Source organism: Equus przewalskii, chromosome 4, assembly GCF_037783145.1.
Source record: "Equus przewalskii isolate Varuska chromosome 4, EquPr2, whole genome shotgun sequence".
In the NCBI taxonomy this organism is placed as follows: Eukaryota; Metazoa; Chordata; class Mammalia; order Perissodactyla; family Equidae; genus Equus; species Equus przewalskii.
The window spans coordinates 88438689-88466124 of record NC_091834.1 but is presented as its reverse complement, the minus strand read 5'-3'; the positions used below and the strand labels follow the sequence as shown (position 1 = coordinate 88466124).

Genomic DNA, 27436 nt, shown 5'->3' with positions numbered 1-27436 from the left:
AAAGGAAGACTGGCAACAAATGATAGCTCAAAGCCAATCTTCCTCACAAAAAAAGAAGAAAAAAAGTGGACTCTCACAACCCTGTTTCTGGTGAAGTCTAGAGACTGAAATTTGTAATGTTACAAGGGCAATAAAAAAACCAAAGCCAGGGCGATTTTTTTTTTTTTTTACAGAAAGCAAAATGTAGTCCCTATGTATTTATTGCATGCTGAATTCTAGGAGAAATACGTAAAAATAATCAGTAAATATTTATTGCTTTAAAATTTTAAAAAACTATTATAAGCCCTGCTTATTGCTGTATAAAGGAAGCCACTGTCTTTCTGTAACCACAAGAAGTGGCCTGGGACCTTGACAAAACTCTTGGCATTTCTGTATACATTAAAAAGCATGAATTACCAGGGCAGGCCCATGGCTAAGTGGTTAAGTTCGCACACTCTGCTTCGGTCGCCCAGGGTTTCGCGGGTTCAGATCCTGGGCGCCGATGTGGCACTGCTCATCAGGCCATGCCGAGGCGGTGTCCCACATAGCACAGCCAGAGGCACTCACAACTAGAATATACAACTAGGTACTGGGGGGCTTTGGGGAGAAGAAGAAGAAGAAGGAAAAGAAGATTGGCAACAGATGTTAGCTCAGGTGCCAATCTTTAAAAAAAAAAAAAAGCATGAATTACCTTCTTAACACCCTGTAGTAATCAACACTCTATTTTACTGTCTCTCTGAGCTTCACCTTCCCATATTTATAGACGATTTGTCTGACTACTACTCAGACCAGTTTTATAACTCACTCTGAGTCTATTGCGTTTCCTCCCAGTTAGCAATTTTTACAAACTGATATCCTAAAGGGGGCAGACTTTCATTTGATTTTTCAATATTCAACATAAAACGGAATAGATTTTTAAAAAGAATGTGTGAGACTTTTTCCCCAAATCATTTCTTTTAAATTCTGTTGGGAATCTAGCTCTCCTTTCTCATTTTCTTGATTAGCTAACTAATGATTCCCTTTTTTTTCATTTGAAATAACTTAAAAAAATAACTACATAATTAGTACAAAGAGCTTTTTTGCCTGAGTAATTTGCTCACATGATACCTCATTACCCTTGAATACTGTAGTGTGTAATTCTGACAAACAGGGGCTTACACCTATAGTTACATTACAACTATCAAAATGAGGAAATTATCTGGAATACGTTAATACCATTTGATTTCAGATCCTGTTCAAGTTTTGTCAGTTGTCTCAATAATGTCTTCTATGGCAAAAGGATCCAGTTCAGAATCACACATCACATTTATTTACCATACCTTTTTGTATTCCTTAGTCTGGAATCTGTATTCTAGTCTTTCTCTGACTTTCATGACTTTAACTACTGAAAAGATTACAGACCACTAATTTTGTCAACTGTCTCTCATGGTGGGATTGTCTGATGTTGCCTGTATTTATATTCAGACTATGAATCTTTAACAAGAACATCACAGATGTGATGCTGGGTTTTTCTCATTGCATCCTATCAGGTGGTACATGATTTCCAATTGTCCTATGACTGGTACTATTATATTGATCACTTGGCTCAGGTGGTTGGAAGAATTTTAGGGTGGCCCTATGACCTTGGTCTGTGGTGTTACTCCTGCAATGTTGCTATATCAAATGGCAAAAGGGAGATTATTCGGGTGGGCCTAGTCTCATCACATCAACCCTTTAAAAGCAGAGAGTTTTCTCTGGCTGGTAGCATAAGGAAAAGTCAGAGAAATTCAGAGTGTGGCAATGACTCAACTCCAGGTGGTCTACGTTGTTGAGATGGAGATGACTGATGGCAAGGAACTGTGATGGGCCTCCAGGACCTGAGAGCAGTCCCTGGCTGACAGCCACCAAAGAAATGGAGGTGTCAGCAGATCTGGTGTGTGGTGAGCCCACCTCCTGGTTTGCAGATGACCATCTTCTTGTTGTACCCTAATATGGTAAAGAACAGAAAGAGAGAAAGATCTCCAGTATCTTCTTATAAGGGCACTAATCCCGTTCATGAGGATTCCACCCTCATGGTCTAATTACCTCCCAAAGGTCCTACTTCCTAATACCATCACAGTGGGGGTTAGAATTTCAACATATGAATTCGGGGCGGACACAAATATTCAGTCCATAACCGTAACTGACAAACCTTTTGTGAAGAGGTACTTTGAGGCTAGGTAAATATCCTATCCTTCATCAAACATTTATCCACTCACTCATTTAAGTATCCATTGATGTTTCTTGTTTGGACTAGTTATTCGTATGTTTGCCAAAATCATTATTTTCTAATTATATCATTTCATCTATATTTATTAGTTGACAATATACTATGAGGAAAGGTGGTTTTCTTCATTTATTGATTCATTTCAACATGGTCTCATGGATTCCTCCTTTGGTCAATGGGTCATAATCTATTAGTGTCATTATTAATTTCGTGGCCTAATTGTGCTGGGCTCTGTGTCCTTTAGGCAGAACCCCATCATTCATTGAGGACCCCCTTACTTTCTGGTGGAAAAGTCTGCTCCCTGCTTCAACCCTGGAATCAGCTTTTTCTCCGAGTAGCCACAGTTTCTTTTAGTGGAGAATGGTACATGTATATCTATTGTTATGCAAATCTTTACATCTCAGGGCAGGCCTGGTGGCGCAGTGGTTAAGTTCACACATTCCACTTCAGCAGACCCGGGTTCACCAGTTTGCATCCCAGGCACTGACCTATGTACCGCTTGGCAAGCCATGCTGTGGTAGGCATCCGACATATAGAGCGGAGGAAGATGGGCATGGATGTTGCCTCAGGGCCAGTCTTCCTCAGCGAAAAAGAGGAGGATTGGAGGCAGATGTTAGCTCAGGGTTAATCTTCCAAAAAAACAAAAACAACTTTACATGTCTTTTTTAATACCAGTCTATCTATATTGAAAACCATGAATTCCCCTAATTCTAACCCAATTCTGCAAGGTTCATTCTAGTTTTGTACCTTTTCCAAGTTGTAGTCTTTTACAGTGAGAAATCTGACACCATGGTTGGCTACATAATTTGCAGAACTCCATGAAAAATGAAAATGCAAGACCCTTGTCCAAAAAGCAGGGAAAAGGTGCTGTTAAAGGTACTAAAATATAAAGCTTTTTCCTTTTTTCCACAGTCTGTCTCTCAACTAGCCCTACTGTTTTTTATTTGCTATTTAAAGTCATTTTAAGTAAAGAAAAATTAAAATTGAAATCATTAGCATAAATTTTACTATTCATCTTTATATTTTGCAATATCAGTTTTAAATGCAAATATGAGAGCATTTAACTTGTATGCAGAATCACCAACATTACGCAACTCATATTTTGGAGCTCGTACACACATATGTATGTCGTTCTTACCAGAACAGTGGAAACATTACACAGAACTATCTCAATGGTTGTTTTGTTTTTTTTTTCCCTGAGGAAAATCAGCCCTGAGCTAACATTTGCCGCCAATCCTCCTCTTTTTGCTGAGGAAGACTGGCCCTGAGGTAACATCCGTGCCCATCTTCCTCTGCTCTATATGTGGGACGCCTGCCGCAGCATGGCTTGATGAGCGGTGCCATGTCCAGACCTGGGATTTGAACTGACAGACCCCAGCCCACTGAAGTGGAACATGTGAACTTAACTGCTGTACCACTGGGCCAGCCCCTCAATGGTTTTTATTTCACTTCTTGATATGCACACTTCATGATATTCTTCCAATATGCTCTTCCTTTGGCTTACTGATGAGTAAGGATGTACTGAAAGGAAAAGGAACTATGGTTTGCCCTATCTTTTCCTTTCTTCAGTGTTACTTGCAATATAAGTGATTGTCTAATAAACAGAAGTAACACAAGTAAGAGCCCATGTGATTAGGCTAGGCCCACCCCAAGGTCTCCCTACCCTAAGGTCGTCTGATTTGAGACCTTAATTACATCTGTAAAATCCCTTTTACTGTACTATATAACATAACTATGTGACTGCGGTCTTATCATATACACAGGTTCTGCCTATACGCCAGGGAAGGAGATTATCCAAGAGGGAAGCTATTTTGAATTCGGCCTACTACATCTACCTTGGGATAGATAATGGTTTAGCTGGGTAAGCTGTTAGGTTTGTATCATGGCCCCAGTTGGGCCTGGCTCTGAAGAAGAAAATGCACCTAGGCCATACGGATAAAGACCCAGTAAACCTCTTCTATCAGGCAATTTGAATTCTTCCACAGAGGCAGCAAATGTCAATTGTGAGATTAAACTACCTGAAGTGCAAGTTTCATGTCAAAGTACAAGGAGGGCAAATGCAAAATCATGGTGTAAGGCAAGCTGCCAACGCTTGCAAACAAGATGAAAATGCTTTGCGTGATATGAACAGAGTACGGAGAACCAAGAGTGTGAACACATACAGAAAGAAATGGGCTATTGAGAAAAGTGGGGCTTAAATATGATTCAGATGATGTCAAGAGGCTATTTTAGCTACTTGGGTAACAAATTAATACAAAAAGTAAGTTCTGTTCAAAACAGTCCAAAAATGTATTCCCACAAATATGAGGCATTCAACGGCGGGCATGGCAATGTGTCAGACACTATACTGGGTTGAATCATGTCCCCCAAAAGTCTATGTCTATCCAAAACCACAGAATGTGACCTTATTTGAACACAGAGTCTTTGCAGATATAATTAGTTAAGAGAAGGGCATACCGGATTAGGGCGGGTCATAAATCCAGTGACTGGTATTACAAGAAGGACTTATGAACGCAGAGGCACAGATTGGAGTGATGCAGCCACAAGCCAGGGAGCCCCAAGGATTGCCGGCTACCACCGGAAGCTAGGAAGAGGCAAGGAAGGATTTTCCTGGAGCCATCAGAGTATGGCCCTGCTGACACGTTGATTTTGGATTTCTGGCCTCCAAAACTGTGAGAGAATAAGTTTCTGGTGTTGTAAGCCACCAAGTTTGTAGTATTTGTTACGGCAGCTCTAGGAAAACTAGTACACACACACTAAGGAAGAAATACAAACTAGAATAATCAGAATATTTCTGTTCATAGGAAGACAGCAAGGGTTATGAATTTCTGCTTATCAACAAATATAGGGGAGCCAATATCTTTCTTTAATTTCCAAGATTCTTCCAAACTTGAGGCAGTGGTTTATCTTAGATATAGTTTATCTAACTACGACAGCTAAAGGCCCCTGGGAGGCTGACACACAGGCTGTTTTTGGCCCTGCTTCTTGTCTGAGCTATTAGCATCTCTTGCCTCATGGAGAGTAGTAGTACCACGGCCATTCTACTCCTCTCACCGCTTCTCTAGCCTTCTGCAAGCTGTGTCACGGCAGAAAGCAGATCCTGGGACTAAGGCCTACCACCAAGCCCTGTTCAATTCACACTTAGGAAGGAACTGCTAATCAGGGACATGTGCCTGTTTCTAGTATGGAGGAACACAAATAAGATTGAAAGGAGAGAATATCAATAATTTCTCAATTTCTATTTTAGCCCTCACAGCTAGACCTGAGTAAAAATTTGATCATGGGGGCTGGCCCTGTGGCCAGGTGATTGGATTCACACCCTCCACTTCAGCAGTCCAGGGTTTCGCTGCTTCAGATCCCAGGCACGGACATGGCACCAGTCATTGGTCTATGCTGAGGCGGCATCCCAAATAGCACAACCAGAAGCACTCACAACTGGAATATACAACTATGTACTGGGGTGAGGGGTTGGGGAGGGGGAGCTTTGGGGAGAAGAAGAAGGAAAAAAAAGAATTTGATCATGAATTAAGACTGGCATTCTCTACATAATCATCCCTGGCTCCAAAATGGTTGTCTCAGTTCCAGGTTAACAGCGTTGGACAGTCCCTGAAATTTATGATTAGTTGTAGAGTCCTTCATACTTCATAGGACATGGGTAGACACCATGAGCTGTGCCAATTAAGAGACCTGTTTTCAGTTTTCTCACGTGTAAAATCGGAATAAAAATACCTTGCATCTACCCCCCCACCCATCCATCCACCCATCCATTTATTCAACAGATATTATTCAGGAACAATGGATACAGTGACGAACAAACCAGACAAAAATTTCTGCTCTTGTAGAATTTACATTCTACTGCGTAGAAACAGAACAAGCCACCAAGCAAGCAATAAATCAATAAAATATATAATATGTTAGATAAATAAATGCTATGGAGGAAAAGAAAACAGAGAAGGGAAAGAGGGAGTCCGAGAGGAGATGGATTAATTGTAAATAGGGAGGTAAGGAAGGCTTCACTGAGAAGCTGATAAATGAGCAAAGACCTGAAGAAATGAGGCAGAGAATCCGTCACATCCCTCAAGGTAGACCAAGAAGAGCAAGGGCAAAGGCCCTGGGGCACAAATGCAGTGATAATAACAAACTTGTATAACTTTTATTTTTTAAAAATTATTTTGTTTTGGTCACATTGGTTTATAACATTGTGTGAATTTCAGGTGTACATCATTATATTTTGACTTCTGTATAGACTGCCTTGATTTACCACCCAAAGTCCAGTGTCCATCCGTCACCAGACATATGTGTTCCTTTACCCTTTTTGCCCTCTGCCCACATTCTTCCCCTCTGCTAACCACCAATCTGTTCTCCAAATATCTGGGTGTGTGTTGTTTATCTTTCACAAATGAGTGAAATCATACAGTCTTTGTCTTTCTCTGTCTGACTTATTTCTCTTAGCATAATACTCTCAAGGTCCTTTCATGTTGTCACTAATAGCATGACTTTGTCTTTTTTATGGCTGACTAGTATTCCAGTATATATGTACCACATCTTCTTTATCCAATCATCTGTTGATGGACACTTGGGTTGCTTCCAAGTCTTGGCTAGCGTGAATAATGCTGTGATGAACAAAGGGGTGCATGTATCTTTTCAAATTAGTGTTTTCACATTCTTTGGATAAATACCCAGAAGTAGAATTGCTGGATCATATGATATTCCTATTTTTAATTTTTTGAGAAATCTCCATGCTTTTTTTCATAGAGGCTGCACCAGTTTGCATTCCCACCAGCAGTGTATGAGGGTTCCTTTTTCTCCACATCCTCTCCAACATTTGTTGCTTCTTGTCTTTTTAATAATAGCCATTCTGACAGGTACGAGGTGATATCTCATTGTAGTTTTGAGTTGCATTTCCTTAATAATTAGTGATGTTCAACATCTTTTCATGTGCCTTTTGGCCATCTGTATATCTTCTTTGGAAAAATGTCTATTCATATCCTCTGCCGATTTTTTGGTCGGGTTGTTAGTTTTTTTGTTGTTCAGTTGTATGTGTTCTTTATGCATTTTGGAAATTAACCTCTTATTGGATATATGATCTGCAAATATTTTCTCCCTGTTGGTGGGTTGTCTTTTCATTTCGTTGATGGTTTCCTTTGCATTGCAGAAGCTTTTTAGTGTGATGTAGTCCCATTGGTTTATTTTTAATTTTGTTTCCCTTGCCTAAGGAAATAAAACCACACATCTATGGACAGCTAATCTTTGGCAAAGGAACCAAGAACGTACAATGGAGAAAGGAAAGCGTCTTGAACAAATGGTGTTGGGAAAACTGGACAGCCACATGCAAAAAAAACAAAGTAGACCATTATCTTACACCATACACAAAAATTAATTCAAAATGGATTAAAGACTTGAATGTAAGACCAGAAACCATAAAACTGCTAGAAAACATACGCAGTATGCTCTTTGACTTCAGTCTTAGCAATAGCTTTTGTGTAACTTTTAAACGGTGGTCAAGGACTTCTTCTCGGTCCCCACCAACTCTCCCTAATTTACCTGGAGACTGACCTTTTTGAACCAACAAAAATACTGAAAGACAGCACTACAAAGTTGAAGGTTGAAGAGAAGTTGAGAACTCTGGAATTGCTGGGGAAACATTTACCCTACTGACAACAAATGAGGAACAACAAACTAGATAAGACTGAAAAAATTAAATGGAATTGAATTCCACTGGGTAGTGCATTAAGAATATTTGTTTTCTAAAGTTGAAAGTCCAATTAAATGAAAATAATTTCAACTCAAAGTTTTCTTGGATTTGGCTTTTCAGTAGGTGTGTGAAATAACTAATTGAGTTGAATCCTTCTTTGTTGTTTTTTAAATGCTTATTAATCTTCTCTGATTGCAAAAGTGAATGTCCTTCTGTAGAAAACTTGAAAGTTGTGTAAGAGAATAACAAAAATAAAATTTGCTTGTTACCACATGGAAAAAATCTGTTAATATTTGTATCTTTCTAGATAGATTTTCCTTCAAAGTTTGGTTGATTTGATAGTGAGAATAGCTGGTTTTAATTTGTATTTTTGGTTACTAGTATGAACAACTTACCACATTGTTTATTGGCCAATTTTCATGTACCAACTTTTCTTTAGGCGTCTTAGATTTTTCTTATTGATTTCAATAAGCTCTTTCGATCAAAAGAAAATTACTAATCTGTTTTTTGTCACATTCATGGCAAATATTTTTTTCCAAGTTTCTTTACTGCCTATTATTTTTGCATTGTTTTTATTCAGAGTTTGCCTTTTTGTAGTCATGCATACTTGTTATTAAAGCAAAAAAAATTGCTTGTTTCCAAAAATATTCGCTGTGGAAGTTTCTTTCAAATTTTACTGAAAATTATTTTCTACAGGAGGCTTTCTCTAATCTGTACCCCTTTTAACTCTATAAGGTACAGTGAAATCCCACAATAATGCAGTAAGTAGGATCCAAAGTTTTAATCCTGTAAAATGCAGTTATTGCAAGGTTAACGAATGTCTAAAGCCTGGGCAGTTGAGCATTATGAGGTCTGCCTGAGAGACTCAAATCCTTCTAGGTCCCAGCAGTAGTTTCCCAGATCTCACTTAAATACTAATGGGGCAGTCTCTCCTGAGACATCCTGGGACTTGCAGAGCAGCAACGGTGATTCCTACATCTCCAGATTGGCTGGTACCCATTTTTCAAGCCCATCCTCAGATAATGAGAGGAGAGACTTACTTGAGACATGAAGACCTGCTCCCTGGCTCTCTCCTTCCCATGATAACTTCCCTTCCTTTTCCACTCCGGGCCTTACCGTCCTCCCCTCCTCGGTTACTCCCCTTTCTCTCACTCCATAAGATAAGGCAAGCTCCCCATGTCACCATAGAGTGGAAAGAGTTAACTTAACACACAGTTGTGGTGTATACCTTAGCCTCTCTCCCCATTATGACAGCTGCAGGTGTAATGGGTGACTGGTGTGGCTTTATTACCAACAATCCAAAAACAGTGAACAAATTTTTGGATGGATTTATTGCATTTGCTAGAATTGTGAGATTGAGGACCCTGAGGCCAGCAAAGCTCTCGTTACTTGAGATATAATTGTGGAAAATAAAATCAGGAATAACCAGGAAGTTGCTTTTTTTAAAATACAGCATTTCTCCATATCAGCTTACTTATTTACCCCTGTTTGATTAAATTCAAATGACGCAAAAAATGTCATATAGTTCATTAATAGGAACCTAATCTGTTTATCCTAAAACCTAACCTTTTTAATCAAGGAAGGCCCAGGGGGCCGGCTTGGTGGCTCAGCAGTTAAGTGCGCACATTCCACTTTGGTGGCCCGGGGTTCGCAGGTTCGGATCCCAGGTGTGGACATGGCACTGCTTGGCACGCCATGCTGTGGTAGGCGTCCCACATATAAAGTAGAGGAAGATGGGCATGGATGTTAGCTCAGGGCCAGTCTTCCTCAGCAAAAAAGAGGAGGACTGGCAGTAGTTAGCTCAGGGCTAATCTTCCTCAAGAAAAAAAAATCACATGTAAAAATCACTTTAAAAACAAAAAGGCTTTTTTTTCAAGAGGCAGAAACTGAGGCTTATTGGAGTTAAATAACTCACCCTAGGATACTCAGCTAAGACACGCAAACCTAGAGTGACACTGCGTTCAAATCCCTCCCCCTGGTGTGAGAACAGCAGTGTATCCTCCAAACTGAGGTATATTATATTCCCAGCCTCATTTGAGGACTCAGTTTTAGCCTTTGAAAACATAAATAGTGTCAAATTGACCCAAAAGCCAAAAGAAATTAGGAAGGAGTTCAAAGAATTGGAGAATGACAATGGAATGAAATAGCACCAAGAACAGAACGTGGGCTCCTTCACACCACTGTAGATCCTTGTGGATGACTGAAGGAAAGTTTTCACTCCCAGTACACTTAGAAGAAGATGGAACCTACTTCCGAGACATCCGAGAATGTTGTTTTGCTGGTAAGGACAATGCCTTTATCATCTTTGGGAACAAAGTCCTCCCCAGGCTGTAAATGCAGAACAGAAAGCTTAGCGCAATGTGCATTTGAACATTTGGTTCTGTTAAATGGGTTTCAGGATCCTAACACGTGCTATACACCCACTTTTGCATACCATTTTTTCGAGTTCCAGGGTACAAACTTCAAGAATGTGAGTTTAATTAAATCTCTAAATCAATCTACCTTATTACATAAATTCTTATCTTTTAGAAACTGCTAGATTGATTTTAAAATCTACAATTAGCACATTCTAAAAGCCACCATTATCACCATGGGCATTAACTTCATCAACCCAGACTCCATATACACTTGGGGACAAATTTCAATCTTGAAATTACCAAACAAATGTTAGCTCCCCAAAGAGCGGTTTCCTGGGGAAGATACTGGCCAACTTCTATTCTTGCAGCCTCAAGACACCTGGACTTAGGGATAGTGTGCTATCATCACTCTAGCTGATCATGAGGCAAGAGAGCTGAGAATTCGTTTCCCTCCCACCTCTCAGGAGTAGGCAGGAGCAGAGCCCCAGGTAATGTGTGCTGTGTCTTCCATGAGGACTAGATACCTTCCAGCATGCCTACACTGGGTTTTTCTCCAACGTGGCACTCCCAGGGTATGCTTTGGTTAACAAGAGAGTCAGCCCTGAAATATCATTTTGTAAGAGCTCTCCGAGGAAGGAACCCTTGGCATGGAATCAGGACAATGGTGATGTGGCAGTCACAGCTTACCTGGGCTGCCAGAAATCATGATTCTTTAAGATGCAACTGAGAGAAAACAGGCAAGCGGTCAGTCTCCGCAGCCACACATGGACTCGGCCTCCCATCCAGACCAGTGGCTGTCTGCCCCATCGTCTCCTCCTGACAACCTGGAGTTCAAGTCATGAAGTGAGAGACCTCCTGCTTCAGCCCGCCCAGCCCCAAGTCCTGGCACAGCTGCTATTTTCCAGCATCTGATTGGGAACTAGAGATTGGGACAGAGAGGACCTCAAACCTGTAATCCCTGTGGCCAGTGAATAAGATAGATATCCAGATAGTCCAATTCCAGATGCTTGAGGGTCTTCTGACAGGATTTCCTCACTAGAGGACTCTCAAAAAAGGTGGACCATACTTGCAGAGAATGCAACAATGAGATGTCAGTACTTGGGAAAGAAAGCGCCACATCATACTCTTTCCCCCTGCTTTTTGACTTACACCCCTGCTTTTTGACGTAAACCTGGCCAGTCCATTTATAGCAAAGTTGGTTAAGATACATGATCCAGGCATGCAAGATCACCAGGGTGTTCAGCAAGTCAATGGTATTTCTTAAATATCGAGGGCAAGTTATTTCTTCAACTCTCCTGGTGTTCTAGATGTCTCTTCTGTTTAGCATATTTGAGCACTGATTTAGTATTTGTTGATATGTGTTATTCCCTTCCTGGGTTGTAGGCTTTCTGAGGGCAGGAATTGTGTCTAGCTTTCAAAGGGCAAGCATTCTTAAGCTTTGGGAGCAGATGGTCCTCTTTCTGCACTCCCATGTCTCCAAGCCTGTGCACCCCAAGTGATGACGAGTTTATCCAGACTCAACCACTGCATACAGTGGGGTCTATTTGTCCCACCAGATGCATGCACTTCCCAAGTACCTGTAACTAGTGTTTTTTAGTGAGTTGGGCATAATACAGATCCAGTGAATCTCAATCCTCTCTTAATTGACTTTCTCCCTGTTTTTTATAACATTTTTAAACTCACCTTTTACCAGATTGAACTAAAAGGAAATTCACATGTGATAACAAAAAATACTCCCGCCACTTTCCAAAATACCCCCTGGCTGACAACCTCTGGGCTACAGCCATTGAGACCATAATGGTCTGAAAGCTGGGCCTTCATGATCATTCCCTGACTCCACCCTTAGCCTGTGAGTTCCAGTGGAGCCACTAGGTGGCTCAGTGGAGCCATGCCAGTAGGGGAAAACCACATTGAGATGAATGGGGCAGCAGCACTATCACCACGTACCGATACAGGTGTAGCATGTGGATTTGTGTCCAGGGACGTTATAAAGGTAGTGATGAAAAGGGCTGGGAGAAATGATGTGAGTACTTAAAGGGAAGGCTGGAAGAATTCTGGGTGCTGACCAAGTCCGAATACTTCCCCCTGTCTTGAAGTACAGCCCTCCCACCAAATGAGCCATATATGCCTTGCTCACAGTGAAGAGGTCCTCCCTCTTCACAACCTTCTCTTGGATCTTCTCTCGAATGGCTTCCCCCAAATCATTCTCATTCTTGTAAAGATAGGCACAGTCCATGGATGGTATCCTTCATCAATGGCCACCTTCACAGCCTCTTTGACTTTGCCTGGGGCAGACTGAAAGGAAAGAGAAAAGACCGTCATATACTGTTATCCCCAGACCGCCTTCAGTGGGCTTTCCTACATAACCCAGCTTCGCCCAACCAAGGCTTCTCTAGGGTCCCATTTTCCTGGGGACACCTGGGAGGAAAACACACCTAGGAAAACTCCTCAAAAGAGAAGGAAGCAAAACGAATTAACTTTATGAATATGGCCTCAGGTCTTATGCCAGCTGAAAGCCCATTCCCTCTGATTCAGGTTAGCCCTCCAGACCTGAAATGTCTCCAGGTGTGTGGGAGAGACAACTGGCCTCTACTGCAACCCTTTCTAAAGACCAGGCTGACAACTGGATTCTGAAATAACCCAGAGGAATTTTCAGACAAGTTCCCAAAATGGCCATTATGGCATAAATCCAGGCTCACTACCTCCTAGGTATGTGGTCTGAGCAGATTACTTAATTTCTCTAAACCTTGTCTGCAAAATGGGAATAACAATAGAACCTGCCTCCTGAGGTTGTGGTGTTGACTAAGCGCACTGTGAGTGTAAAGTTTTGGCCCAGCACCCAGCACACAATAAGCGTCAGCAGGTGCAAGCCATTATATAATTATTGTTTCAGAAAAAGGAGAAATAGAAAACCTTGTAAGAATGGGGTTTCTTTCCCCCACCAAAGGCGCAAAGAAAAAAAAGGAAAAGAAAAGCATTAGAAATACCACATTCTGTCTAACCTACTTTAGCCAAACAATGGGAAAAAAACAACTAATATTAATCTTTCATTAATTAATATTAATAAAATCTTTTTTTAAAAGGATTTTAAAAATCTTTTTAAAAGCTCTTCCATTGTAAAATAGCAAACATGTTCAGAAGCATCTCTTGCTGCCCTTGCTACTGCACAAAATTGGGTTTCTCTGCCCTGTGTGCATCAACAAGCCAATTAATGATGGCATCAGCCTTCGAGGGAGATGTCAGCTTTATTTTGCAAGATCAATCTGCAGGGAGACAGGGGGCGTGTGCCCTTAGATCTGTCTCCCTGATTCAGGATTTGAGATGTAGGGGAGGAAGAAATTTCCTCTACCCACTCTAGGTCCTTCTGCTGGCCAGGCTACAAATTGAGTTCACGTGAGACAGAATAACAGGAGAAAATTAAACAGAGTTTTATAACATGTATACGTGGGAGAGACTCAGGCAAACTGAGTAACTCACAAAAATGGCAGAAGCTCTCACCTTAAATACTATCCTCAGCTAAAGACAAAGGAGGATGTTTGGGGCGGGGTGGGGAAGCGGGGGAGTCAGTTATGGGAGATTACCACACAAGTACAGTAAACAAGAGTTTGGTTATTATGCAGACTTGAGTCCTTGCCTTCCACATTGATAAGAATTTCTAGAGATAAGGTCATGCCCCCTTCATCTTGGTACAGAGAGGGAGACAACTTTACAGATGGAGATTTCCTTTACAAATGTAAATGTCTCTTAACAAAGGGTAAGCAAATTCTATTTTTCAGAGTTTCTCTCATGTCTCCAGTTTTTTAAAAGTAATTAGCCCAAAATAATCCTCATGCCAAAGAGAATACCTTGGGGTATCCAATTCCAGTCCCCCACAGAGGCAAAATTTAAGAGATTAGCGAGAACAGGCTGGCACACAGAAACATCGATGGGACAGGCTTTGATTGGTGGGCTTTAAGCATTTATGACAGGGTGGGGGAGGAATTTTAACACTAGATCTTCCTGAATGAGGGACCCCTCACTTATGATAAGAGTCCAACTTTCAAATTGGGTTATGTCCCGGTCCTTGGGTTCTGTGGGAAGGAGGATCTTTGGTTCCAAGGTCGTTTCAGATCATGATTTCTTCTTTTGTGAGTGTCCTGGCTACATGACTTTGCAGTCTTTCTGAAAGGCATTTATTAATCACTTTGATGATAAGAGATCAGATCTGTTCCAACTGGTCCTGGAGGCTACTATACCCTCCTTTACCTTCACTGGTAAAAGTAAATAATCCCTTAAAATTAGGTCATCTCTGCATCTTGAAAATGGCTCCCTTCATAATCTTTACTTCTGAAAAGAATTTTCTGGTAAGTTTATATGGGGTGAGCTGATTCACTGGAGATCCAGAAGCGATTATTTGTCACATCTGTATCAAGGTCAGTACTCTGATTTGGGGCAAAATAGCCCTGTTCAAGTAAGAAAAGCTGGGATTGAATCCAGATAGAATTGATCTGCTTACTCAAACTGGCCAAGAATGCTTCTTGAGAATGACCCAGTCCTGGGATGAAGAAGAATCCTACTCTCTAACCCTGGAGAGGAGATGGGAAAGACAAACGACAAGAGATTTTGACATTGAGGTATATGGGGTAACTATTCAAGTTCAAAACAGATTTGGCTTGAACTAGAAAGCCTGACTTATGGCCTATCAAACATACATTAAGTCGACAGTGCAGAGTTTATATGAGCTGTTTCAAACCTTAAGACTAGGTGTCTTAGGGGTACCGGGACCTACTCTAGGTAAGAGGAACCTAGAGGGAACTCCTAGGACCGAGGAACCTAGGGGGAATTTTTGAGGCCAGGGGAGCCTAGAGGGAACTTTGGAATGAATGGGGAAGGCTGACCTTTTTAATTTGGTTTTAAATTGTAAAGAATTGCATTTATATAAAGTCTGAACAAACTGCTTGATAGAGAAATGAGAGACTGATGTGTTCAGCTCCAAAGAAAAGGGACATTTCTCCTCCTGTCTGAAAGGCGTTCTCAGGCTACTGAGGACCTTAGCTGGAATGTTGGAGGGTCAAACCCTCACAACGCATAGCGGTCCCATAGGGAACTCCGCTATTGTTCACGTTAATAAATTAAAGGCTCAGCTGGGAAAGTTCATATGAGGGTTGGTCTCCAGAGCTCTGAGCCCCCATGGCGATTTTAGGCTGCTTGTGGGAGAAACCGAGGCACATAAGAGAGTGTTTACAACCTTTCTTTAGGGAGTAACACTCACAAGCAGCACATTTCTGACCCACTACACTGTCCCTAGGAATTGTTCCGACTTTATAGCAAAACAAAACTAAAAGAAAAGTGGGAAATTGAGCTTCTAAAAGCCGACCAGTTCCTGAATGGGCAGCCTCACCCCCAAACTCCAGCCAGCTTCATGCTGTGACTTGCTAGTGCTTAACAAAATAAAGATAGCTGTTAATGGCTGGCAAGATAACCCGGGATAGTTTGAAATTACAATGGCCACTGTGGGGCTCCTTTTTAAGAGGCAGGTAACAAAGACATTTTTAAAAAGTCAAGCTTGCCAACTTCCAGCACAATTGCTCAGAAACTAGAGGGTCTGGGAGCTGTAAATATTTACAAAGAACAGCAAAGAAATATTTTACCCAGCTTGTTTCATATCCTGAGGGCTTCGCTTAATAATCGTCAGGTTAGAGGCCCTGAAATATGGTCAGAGAAAATGCGCTGCACCCCGTTTTGCAATCAGAGATAGTAAGAGAAAAATGTGGGTCGCACTCCATTCATGGCTAAGGGTCCTACCAAGCTGCTGCCAGCCTCAGGGGAATTACATTGGCCATTAGAAGGAACGTTCTGATTGGATAAGATCATTTTAAAAGTGCAGTTAAAAGGCAAAAGCTTCAACAGTGTGAAATAATCCTATTGAAAGTTTCGTTGCAAAAAGCCAATAGATAATTGTTATAAATAGTAATTAAAGGAATATATTAGTCCATGACTTTACAGAAACCCCCATAATCTACAAGTAAAAGAGACTGAGAGATTTTCTGGGAAATTGCTACACTAAAGATTTCTGGAATTGGGGCCAGCCCAGTGGCGCAGCAGTTAAGTTCACATGTTCCGCTTCTCAGCGGCCCAGGGTTCTCGGGTTTGGATCCCGGGTGCGGACATGGCACTGCTTGGCAAAAAGCCATGCTGTGGTAGGTGTCCCACATATAAAATAGAGGAAAGTGGGCATGGATGTTAGCTCAGGGCCAGTCTTCCTCAGCAAAAAAAGGGAGATTGGCAGTAGTTAGCTCAGGGCTAATCCTCCTCCTCAAAAAAAAAGATTGCTGGAACTATTCAATACCACCAGGTAGTTACTGTTTGTCCTGGCTGAAACCAACAAGATGTCTGAAAGGATTTAAGCAACTTAGGATCAGAAATTTGGCCAAAGTGGGAGCTGATATTCAGAATCCGATAGGAATTTTCTTTCCAGGACTTCTTCCCTAAATTAAATGAAAACTAAGCACTCCAGGGGTGAAAAAAACAGCAAATTAGGGTGATGGGGTTGGACAAATCAACTTACAAACCCCTGTGAGACTGGAAAAGCAGTTCTAGAGGCAGTTCAGATTCCACCCAGTTCCTTTATCTGGAAAAGAATTATGGCCTCACCTCTGTGGGAACTGTTGTCTAGCTTGTCACCAATTCCTAAAGCTGAAGAAAAAAAAAGGAAAAAGGCCAGAAAAATGGGCCACAAGACCAGCCTCATCCAAAATCTAGCATCTTTAGTGTCTTCTCCACAAATAATAGTAAAAAGGCTTAAAACAAAAATTTGGATTCATAACTAGGGAGGCTTGTACCTGATTCATGGCAGTAATTTTAAAACAATAACTGTGCAGTCTCTGTGTATGTGTGTCTATATGTATGTTGGATGTTATATGTGTGTAATATTTTTACCTCCAGATGGTATAGCCAAAAATTAAGAGCTCTGTTTAACTGGCTTAAAGTAAGTGCTTACCTAAATTATTTCTAAATGGAAAAGAAATTAACCCAAATGCCTTTAAGTTAACATGATATAAAATTAATCTTTGGTAACTGAAAGCTTATTTAAGATTGTCGGTTTGATTGAAATAAGCATGTCCTCAAAATTGTCAGTATTTGGTTATGATACAAACACGTCTGGGTTTATTGGTCAAATAAGCTGATGTTATCTCTATTACAAAACTGGTTAGCAAAAATAATAACTTAAAATGATGGCTAATTTTGTCTGATGTCTCATGAAGATTTATAGGCAATCTAAATAATTATTGGGAATGAGTAAACTAAATAAAAGTGAAAAAGATAAAAGTGTTGGGTAAACTTCTTAAAATAATTGTCTTATGCCATGTATACTTAAAATAACTTCCAAAATCCTTCTGGTAACTTGAGACTTTAAAGTGTTGCTAGGTAAAACTGAATGATAAAAAACTCACTGAATATCTGGGTCATTTTTCAAATAAGATAAAATACTGAAACATTATCATTAGACATATTTAGATTTGTCTACTTTTGACTTCTTCTTACAAAGAAACTAAAAGGTATTTGGGTCTATTAGTAAACACGTCTTGTATTTTATTAAGATTGTACCATGAAGTATCGTGTTTCTAGAAATTATAAAAAGTATTTATAAATTTTCCAAGCCACAGTATGCTAACGTAAAAGACAGTTTATAATTACTTAGTTTTTACTAGGGTCTGTAATGGTTAAAAATACTAATTAATATATGTAATTAAAGCTACTGAAATTTAATAAGAAAAATAAAACAGCTCTGTATACAAGGAAATTAAAATGTACATTTTCAGTAAAGAAGGTATAAAGAATGGAAGTATTTTTGTTTGTTGGATTAAGAAAGCTAAACTTGTCCTAAAGTAGTAGAAGGGAAGAAAGAAAGCATGAGACAAATTCTGAATGTAAAAAAGTTGTTGAAGGTTGTGAAGGAGAAATTCTGAAGGGAGTTTTATGCCTGGTCAAGTGGGCCAAGATTAAAGTAAATCCAATTAAGTAAATGAGTTTTAATGTTAAAAAAAAATTAGCTGGTACAAAAAATTAAAATTTGATTTTCTCTCCCTCAAAAGGATAATTTTCTTGAACTTTTGGTCTGCTCTTGATAAGGAGGTTATAAAAGGTTTTTCTTTAACTTTACCTAAAAGACAGAAAATCTGTTTTGTTAAAATAATTTCCTACTTCAGAAAGACTGAGGTCTTTCTATTAAGATTTTTTGACTGTTTTAACTGTTTACCCTTGACTGTTTTGTTGTCACTTGATTGAATGGAGTGAACGTTGTTTCCTGTTTGACTAAGTGTTTTGAAACCTTTTGATATTTTTGACAGGCTCCCCTCCACTCTCCCCAACCAAAATACTCAAATCCTGCATAAAGGCTTTCTTTTGACCTGGAAGAAGGAAGAGAATTTTTCTGAGGATTTTCAGAGGGCCCCTGAGACTTCTCAGAGAAATTTGTCCTCTCTTCCTATAAAGGGGGAGACACTAATTAGGCTTGTTTGGTATGCTAAATTGCATGGGAAGCATTGTTAAGTAAATGATGATAAACCTTCTTAGGTTATATTGTGTAGGTAAATATTATTCACTATTTTAAGCTTGTTACCTTGCTTCCAACAACACAAGGGGAATAAACCACGACTGCACTCTATTATTTAATTGGTTTATAGATGGGTCTTACTTAAACTATAAGCAAGGATGTTATCAAGCTGGATATGCTATCCAGCCTCAAGAATGCCTGCTACTTTCTATTAACTCTGCTAACCCACTAAAAGTTTTCATTCTATAGGCTCAAGAAATCATCACGGAAGAGAAGAAATAAAGGTGGTAACAAAAGGGGGAAAACAATACTTTTGGAAACTTTCTTCCACTGCGGCTCATAAAGCCTGTACTCATTGTACCATATGCCAAAAATATAATCTAGGGAAACTATCTCAAGAGTCACAAGGCCACTTTCCCCTTCCTAAGGAACCCTTTGAAGTATGACAATTTGACTTTGTCCCAATGCCACCATCTCAAGGACAAAAATCTTGTAATGATCTGTGTATTCTCATGTTGGGTTGAGGCCTTTCTTTAGAAGAGTAATGGCTTTAGGTAAACTATTATTGAAAAGGATAATTCTTGTTTGAGGAATTCCTATTGAGTTACATGGTGACCAGGGAACTCATTTCACCAGACAAATAATTAAATCTATTTGTAACATTTGGCCAATAATGCAGCATTTCCACTGTACTTATTATCCCTGATCCCCAGGATTTGTGGAAAGAACTAACAGCATACTCGAAACTTAGTTGGCAAAGCTTTCAGAAGCATTTAATCTCTCATGGCCAAAAGCTCTTCAATCTTAGATCTCCACCCTTTGGTAAGCATTGACTGTCTCCTTTCGAGATAATAACTGAATGGCCTATGCAATTAGATGAGGAAATATACAAACCAACTTTGCTTGAGGGAGATATTACATTGTTATCACTGTCCCATCAAGATGCTTAAATGAAATGTTTGTAGCTGATTCTTTCCACAGAGCTCCCAGACCTTAAGGATCACGGACTATAACCTGGAGAATTTATTTATTAAAAGAGTCATCAAATGAAAGACTTTTTGCAGCCTGTTGGAAAAGACCATACCAGGGTGAGAAGAGGATGGCATCTGTGTAGACAGCTGTCCAAAGACTCCAGACCAGGCCTGTATTCCCAACAGTGTGTCTCCTCATTTAAACCTTTGTTATGCTTAAACTGTATACCTATTTTATAATTGTTCCACTTAAGGTATCAAAATGCTATCATACTTAAAGAAAGTGACTGATTTGGAACAGACTGGTCTTGAAGGCCAGGCATTATCAGGTGGGTCATAATGGGAATCAATGGTTATGTAGAACAAATCTCTGGCCTTGGCTACTGCCTGGATGGCTAAACACTGCACCCTGAGTTTCCCTTGGATGCGGGGAAGGATTCAGACTGAGCTAGCATCTGTTGCCAACCTCCCTCTCTTTAAGGCCAGATGAGCTCATTCACTGTTCCACTCATATGACCACTGAGAAACTAGCCTTATTTGTTCCTCCTTTGGGGCTAGAGGATGTCACATCACGTACAGAAGCCCTTAACAGTAGTCAAGCAGGAATAGCCTTGTTAGATACTGAAATGTCTTTAATGAGAAAGGCTGTCCTTCAAAATAGAATGGCCTTAGATATTCTTACAGCATCCCAAGGTGGTACATATAAATCATTCAAACTGAATGCTGTGTTTTTATACCTGAGGAATCTTCCAATGCGTCATCTCTGCTAAAGCACACACACAAAGAAGTAGATGAATGCCTTAAGCCACCTTATACCTGGTCTTGATTTGCTTAGTTGGCTCCCTTCTGGTATTGGCTTCCATTTGTGACCTGGATTGCAATTCCTATTTCTATTACTCCTTGGAATTCTTGTACTGGTTGTAATATTCAAACTAATTACTGTTTTCACAGTGTTGTATGACTGGCATGTAAGCTAGAGTAATGATTGCTCAGCAACTTGAGATGGTTGATGGATCCTACAACCCTGGACGAATCCCCTTTTATTAAGGCTATGCCTAAGAATTCATTTTTAAGCTAATAATTTCAAGTATTGGATAACCTGTTCTATGCCTGTCATAGAGAATGTAACTATAAGAAGTCATGTAAAAGCACATGTGCAATGTTTTTGCAATAATCTAAAAGTAATTGACAAGTTACATAGCCTATGAAACACTTCCCCTGCTAATATAGACCTCTATGCTTGTCCACTATATCTGACTATTTCTCTCCAACATGGATAACTGGGCAAATCAGTGAAATAAAAGCCTAGCACCGAGAAACATGATGGACCCAGGGCAGGCAGCAACCACCCTGGCACCAAGGGACAATATTTTGATCAGCAATGCTTTCTATTGAAAGATTATTGATCCAAAGGGGATGACAAGAGATTTTCACATTGAGGTATATAGAGTAGCTATTTGAGTTCAAAACTGATTCAGCTTGAACTAGAAAGCCTGACGTATGACCTATCAAACATGCATTGTTCATCTGCTTATCCACTAAAATGAGGGATCTCTCATGAGATAAAAATTGCATACTTCCCCTCCTACACCCTATTGGTAATGCCCTATTGGTAACGCCTGGATTAGTCCCTTTCCTGGCATCATGGTCACGTTCACTTCCTAATTTGCAACTAAATACCTCTTTGAAAATGTATCCTGGGTGTGTTTAATATATCTTCTTCGTTCTAAAAAGATACAAGATTGTACTGAGACCCATGCTTCTCTGGAACACCTTCTAAGTCCTTCCCGGGTTATAATCCTCACTTTGGCTCATAATAAACTCACCTCAATTTTGATTTATAAGTTGGTTATGGATTATTTGCATTGACACAAGGTTCATAGAAGAACAGAGCCAGCGGAGAAAGAATCAACAGAGGGACAACACAAGAAGAAATGCAAAGACTACTCCTGGTAACTAGTTAGGATGGCACTGTCATTGATGAAAATGAGAAGGAAGGCAGTTAGTAAGTGATGGGAAAACATTATCCTAAAGAGGCTCAGGAATCTGCTTTCCTGTGCACTGGGAGGTGCCTTTCTGGGTTTTGCCAGCTGACTTTAGCACACTTTAGGAACCTGAGCTCCTGACTCCCACCCTGGCTGGGTCCATCTTCCTTGTGGTCTTAGCACTTCTCAGACTCCTATGTGCACCAGGATCACCTGGGGATCCTATTGGAGTGCAGATTCTAACTCAGTAGCCTGGGGCCTGAGATTCCTTGTTTCTAAGAGGCTCCCTCCAGGCAACACTGATGCTGCCAGGGCGGGTTCCTTGCTGAGGTCTGAGGACTGCCAGGGCCTTCTAAGCCCTGGCATCCCCCTATCTCAGCCACCCAGGCAGTGGCAAACCCATAGCCCCTTTAAGTGTCCTAGAGCCAGGGAGAATTTAGAGGGAAAGGTGGCCAAGAGAGAAATTGCCCTGAAAAAACTTGATAATTGTTGAAGTGAAGTAAAGCTCTCACGATTACTGGAGAAAGCCAGACTTGCAGCCTGAATCAGCCCTAAGAAAGGAAAACAACCTCAGTGCTGGCTCCAAGGCCAAACTCTCACCTCCCCAGACCCCTGCCTCAGGGCCCTCCCTCCCGACAGAGGATGGAAGACATCCAAAGCCCCTGGAAGGATGCATGTTCCAGATATTTGGATATTTACCTGCCAGGTACCCAGGCCCATGATGGGCATCTTGGCCTTGGTGTTGAGGTCCACGAAGCTGGCCATGGCGAGTGCAGAGATGGTTCTGAGCCAGCAGGCAGATGCCTTTGTACCCTGGTTAAGGGCAGAGCCCTGGTCCTGGTGCAGAGGGAGGAGCTGAAGCCTGGGGGCCAGCAGTCATTTCTTGTCCTGGCATGAACTAAAAGTCCTTATAGCCTTTTGTAAGACTGAGAGATGTTAATGAACTTCAAACACAACAACCTCATGTAAAGTTCTCCCAGATACAAAATGCATGAATTAATTTTATCAATTTTGTTCTCTTTTGCTAGTTTAATAAACAGAAAATAAAAGTGTCCATTATTTTAATTTGTTCCTATCTAATTGCTGTGTAGTTGTACATTTTTCCCCCAGAGCATAGACATTACCTGTTCACCACCTGGATAGGATCTTTAGATGCTAATATTCTCCATACGTTTATTTAGGATTTGGGGCTTTGACCAATAATTGTGTTTTTAATGAACTTTTAAAATTCTTGCGACTTCCTTAAAAAAAAACTTCGTGATTATAAAATCATACATAAGAAAAATTGGAAAGTGTAGAAGATTACAAATAAGGAAATATTAATCACCTATATTCTTACCACTCAAGATACCACTAAGAAAGCACTGTTCTCCTGCAGCCTTTCTTCTGTGCGTATATATTTTTAATACATTGCATATGGTTAAATATCACAAAATAAGCTTAATACCACAAAATATAATTTTCTTTACATTTATAAAAACTTTTTTTAAAATTTTCTCTACATCAAACATCATTTTTAGTGGTTGTAAAAGATTCTGTCTTCTGGATATATTATGATTTATTCTATCTTTTCCCCTATTCTTAGATGTTTAGGTTGTTTCCAGTTTGTTTCTGTTATAAATAAATGATATTTCAAAGAACATCACTATGAGTAAAGCCACGGGTACATTTTGATTAATTTTAGGCTGGTTCTCCAGAAGTGAGATTATGTGGTCAAAAGAAATTTATCTTAGTTTATCATGTGAGATGTGGTTCAAATTGAGTTTTTCCCCGATATCATTTATAGAATAACACATGCCCCTGTTTGAGATGTTTCAGTAATCATTTATAAAGCATTTACAATTTTCACTTTTTAATGTTATATAAGTTATATGTGAATGCTCTCTGTAAAAAATAAAAAGAAAAATCAGTAGAGAACACAGAAAAGGTTGTGTAAGAAAATAAAAACTATCCACATTCCCACATTTAGAGATGATTATTATTAACATTTGGGGGCATATCTGGGGATGCTCGCTTAAGTAGGGAAGTCTCAAAGCGGAGAACTGTGCCTATTTTCCAGGGTGAGGCTGGGAAGAAGACGTCAAGTCTGGGATGGCAGCTCCTGGATCCCAAAACTGTAGAGTCACGATGACTGCAGGTGGTGTCCAGGTGAGTGGGCCTGAGCGTAGCCTGAGGATGTCCCGGGAGCCCCAGCCACTGCTGGGAGAGCAGCCTGATTACTCATGTCCACTGGGGAAGCTGGCTGAAAGGAAGTAGCCAGTGAGCCCACAGCTGTCTTGGAGCTGGGATTGCGAAGGTTGTCATGTGTACATATGCAATCTGCACATCATATTCAGGGGAGCTGGATCGAGGTTATAGAGTGGGCTGTATGGTCAGGGATTTGATGGGGGTCCAGACATCTTGAGTGACTACACGAAAGGCTGACCACACCTAAGGACCAAATGTAGGAGTCACATCTCAGAGGAAGCCAACATCCAGATGGTCATCTACACTAGGCATTGCTCCCACACCATGACGTTCAGCAAGTCTCCCCTAAACCCAGCTAATAGCTGGAGAGAAGAAATCCTAAATGTGGTGGATTTTAATCTTGAAATAAATATGAGTCACAGTGAAATAAAGGAGAAAGCAAGTGTACGCTGGAAGTCTAGCACAGAAAACTTTCAGAAGTGGGTATGACCTGCCAGAAGCAGTTGATCCCAGCCCACCTTTTTCTTCATGCCTTCAGAAATTAATTTTAATTTCATTTATAAAAGAATAAGTCTTATTTCTGCGATGAACTGAGAAATATCTGGTTCAGAATTTATCTCATGGGAAGAATGATCCAGGCACAAGTCTTACCAAGCTTAAAACAGACAGACCAAGCTTTCGTATCAGATGAGAAGGATGATTCTGAGTCCAGCACATTGTCCTTATGGTTTATGATTATAATTAACAGGATCTGTGCCACCTAATATTACATAGGTTAACATATTTTCTCCTTTACCCTTCACATCAACCTCATAAGGTGGATGCTATTATTATCCCCATTTCAGATGAGGAACTGACACATAGAGATGTGGAGTTTTGAACTTCATTTAAACGTTTCAGTGGAATCATACATGGCACATTCTTTTGTGTATGGCTCCTTCACTGAAAAGTATGCTTGTAAGAGTCACCCATATTGCTGAATGTGGCTTTGGTTTGTTTATTCCTGCTGTTGTAGAGTACTCCACTGGAAGAGAAGATCACCATATTTTTATTCAACTACTGATGAGCATTAGGGATCTTTCCAGTTTGGGGCTATTATGAAGTAGCGATGCTATAAACATTCTTGTATGTATCTGTTGGTGAATATATGTTCATATTTCTGGTGGGGATGTACATGGGAGTGGAATTGCTGAGTCTGAGGGTTAAACACTGGTGTTGTACAAATCTCCCTGGGGCATCCTAGGCTGCCCCCAAGGTGGAGACTATACCCTAAGCATCAAGTGGATGTTTCTCATAGTGCAGTCTATCAAGCACTGGCACCTAAACCAGCTCAGACGCTTGCTAAAGATGAAGATTCCTGCATCTCCTGAACCAGAATGGGAAGGAGGGGATGTTCCTTGGGAATCTACCCTTTAACAACCCCCCGAGGTGATTCTTACACACCCCAAAGTTGGAGAACCACTGCATTACGCCATATGGCAAAGAAGATGTCAATTCAGACCCAATAATATCTTGATCCAAGATCTTTTGAAAGTGATAAAAATGCAACTACTAAAGGGAATGAAGATTTTTTTTGCCTTCGCTGAGGATTTTTGGAAAAGAACTGCTCCTCTCAGGCATTGTTCACTTTCAAAGCTTGCCACAAGAATGGAGATAGTTTAAAGATTTTTATAAAACTTGGAAACTCATGCAGGCATTCTTTTGTTGGATTGTTTTCCACTGGGGCTGATAGAATATGTTCATTACTCTTATAAAATGAGAGGCACGGGATGGATCTAAGTCAAAGCCATTGGATTCTTATCAGCAACGGAAGAAGTACAAGCCCAGGCTTTCTTCCAGGAACTATTCCCTATTTCTCTGTAAAACACAGGCACCTGAGGTTCTTGCCAGGCCTGTTCAGTCTCCACCATTCAGAGTGGAGTCTCTCCTTCTGGGGTCCCCATAAGAAGAACAGGACTCTTCTCAGTCTCATCTGGTCCCTGCCTATAAGAATCCAGCCCCTTTCTAGCTGTTCCCTGTGTCATTGGTACCCAATGCCTTAGGTCCTCCGAACCCAGCTTCTTATCCAAATTAGAAAATACTCTGGTTTTCCCCCTCCCCTGTCTTATTTCTGCTCATGCAGTTTCTGATGCCAATCTCTCTCTTTTTTTTCTTCTTCTTCTGTCCTAGATGCCCCCCCTCAACCCCCGTCCGGTATATAGCTGTATATTCTAGTTGTAGGTCCTTCTGGTTCTGCTATGTGGGATGCCACCTCAGCATGGCCTGATGATGGGTGCCATGTCCATGCCCAGGATCCGAACTGGCAAAACTCTAGGCCGCCAAAGTACAGCATGCAAAATTAACCATTCAGCCACGGGGCGGGCCCTGGCCTCCTCTATTTTTAACATACTAGCTCTTCATGTAAGCACTTAGGTCCTTTCCAGCTGAACCCCAGCCATGGAGCAGGCCCACACCCCAGCTCACTGGAGGCTATGTTTCACCCACGCAGAGCAATGGCCACATTATGGCATTTGTGGGCCCTAGGCACTTTTGCATTTTGGGTCCCCTTGTTCCATAAACAAATATTTAAAAGTATATTTTAGGACTGTGTTGGTATAAAGACTGGATTCATGATTATATATTCATGCTATTCTTCTGAGTTTAAAAGAAATTAAAATTAAAACTTCTTTGTGGGTCCCTAGAAGTGTCATGGGCCCTACACTCTGTGCCTACTGGGCTTCATGGGTATGTGGGCCCTGTACGTAGCGCTTTTTCAGATGTGACAGCCTTATCCTTTTTTTATGACTTTTTTTCATTGACAGGCTTCGTTTTTTTGAGAAGTTTTAGTTTACAAAAAATATTGATAAATGATTATTAACTGAATTCCATAGTTTACCTTGGGGCTCATTCTTTGTGCTGTATATTCAGTGGATTTTGACAAATGTGTAAGGCATGTCCATCACTAAAATATCATACAGAGTATTTTCACTGCCCCCAAATCCTCTGTGCTCCATCTGCTCATCCCTGCTCGCTTCTCCCCCAACCCCTGGCAACCACTGATCGTTTACTGTCTCCATAGTTTTGCCTTTTCCCATACGTCATATAGTTGGAATCGTACAGTATGTAGTCTTCTCAGATTGTTTTCTTTCACTTAATAACATGCATTTAAGTTTCCTCCATGTCTTTTCATGGCTTGATAGCTCATTTCTTTTTTCACTGACCAGTGTCCATTGTATGCATGTACCAGAGGGTGCTTGTCCATTTACCTGTTGAAGGACATCTTGGTTGCTTTCAAGTTGTGGCCATTATGCATGAAGCTGCTATAAACATTCATGTTCAGGTTTTTATGTAGACATTTGGGTAAATACCAATGAGCACGGTTGTTGGATCATATGGCAACAGTATGCTTAGTTTGTTCTTATAAGATTTTTCTCTCTGAAACCTTGCCTTACTTTTACACTCCCAGCCCACCTGTCTAAGGTATCTAAAAACCCACTCTGAT

General features: G+C 40.6%; 1 long non-coding RNA gene and 1 pseudogene across 1 annotated transcript in view; one reads left to right on the top strand and one right to left on the bottom strand.

Moving 5' to 3' along the window:
- LOC103551317 (uncharacterized) overlaps positions 1 to 8201 on the top strand; it is a 67244-nt gene extending 59043 nt beyond the window's left edge. Inside the window, exon 3 of the long non-coding RNA XR_011539586.1 lies at positions 7441 to 8201. This is a non-coding gene — a long non-coding RNA (uncharacterized lncRNA). The remainder of the gene's footprint in view (positions 1 to 7440) is intronic.
- Positions 8202 to 11219: 3018 nt separating this feature from the next.
- LOC139082734 (aldo-keto reductase family 1 member B10-like) lies at positions 11220 to 22533 on the bottom strand (annotated as a pseudogene).
- Positions 22534 to 27436: the final 4903 nt, after the last annotated feature.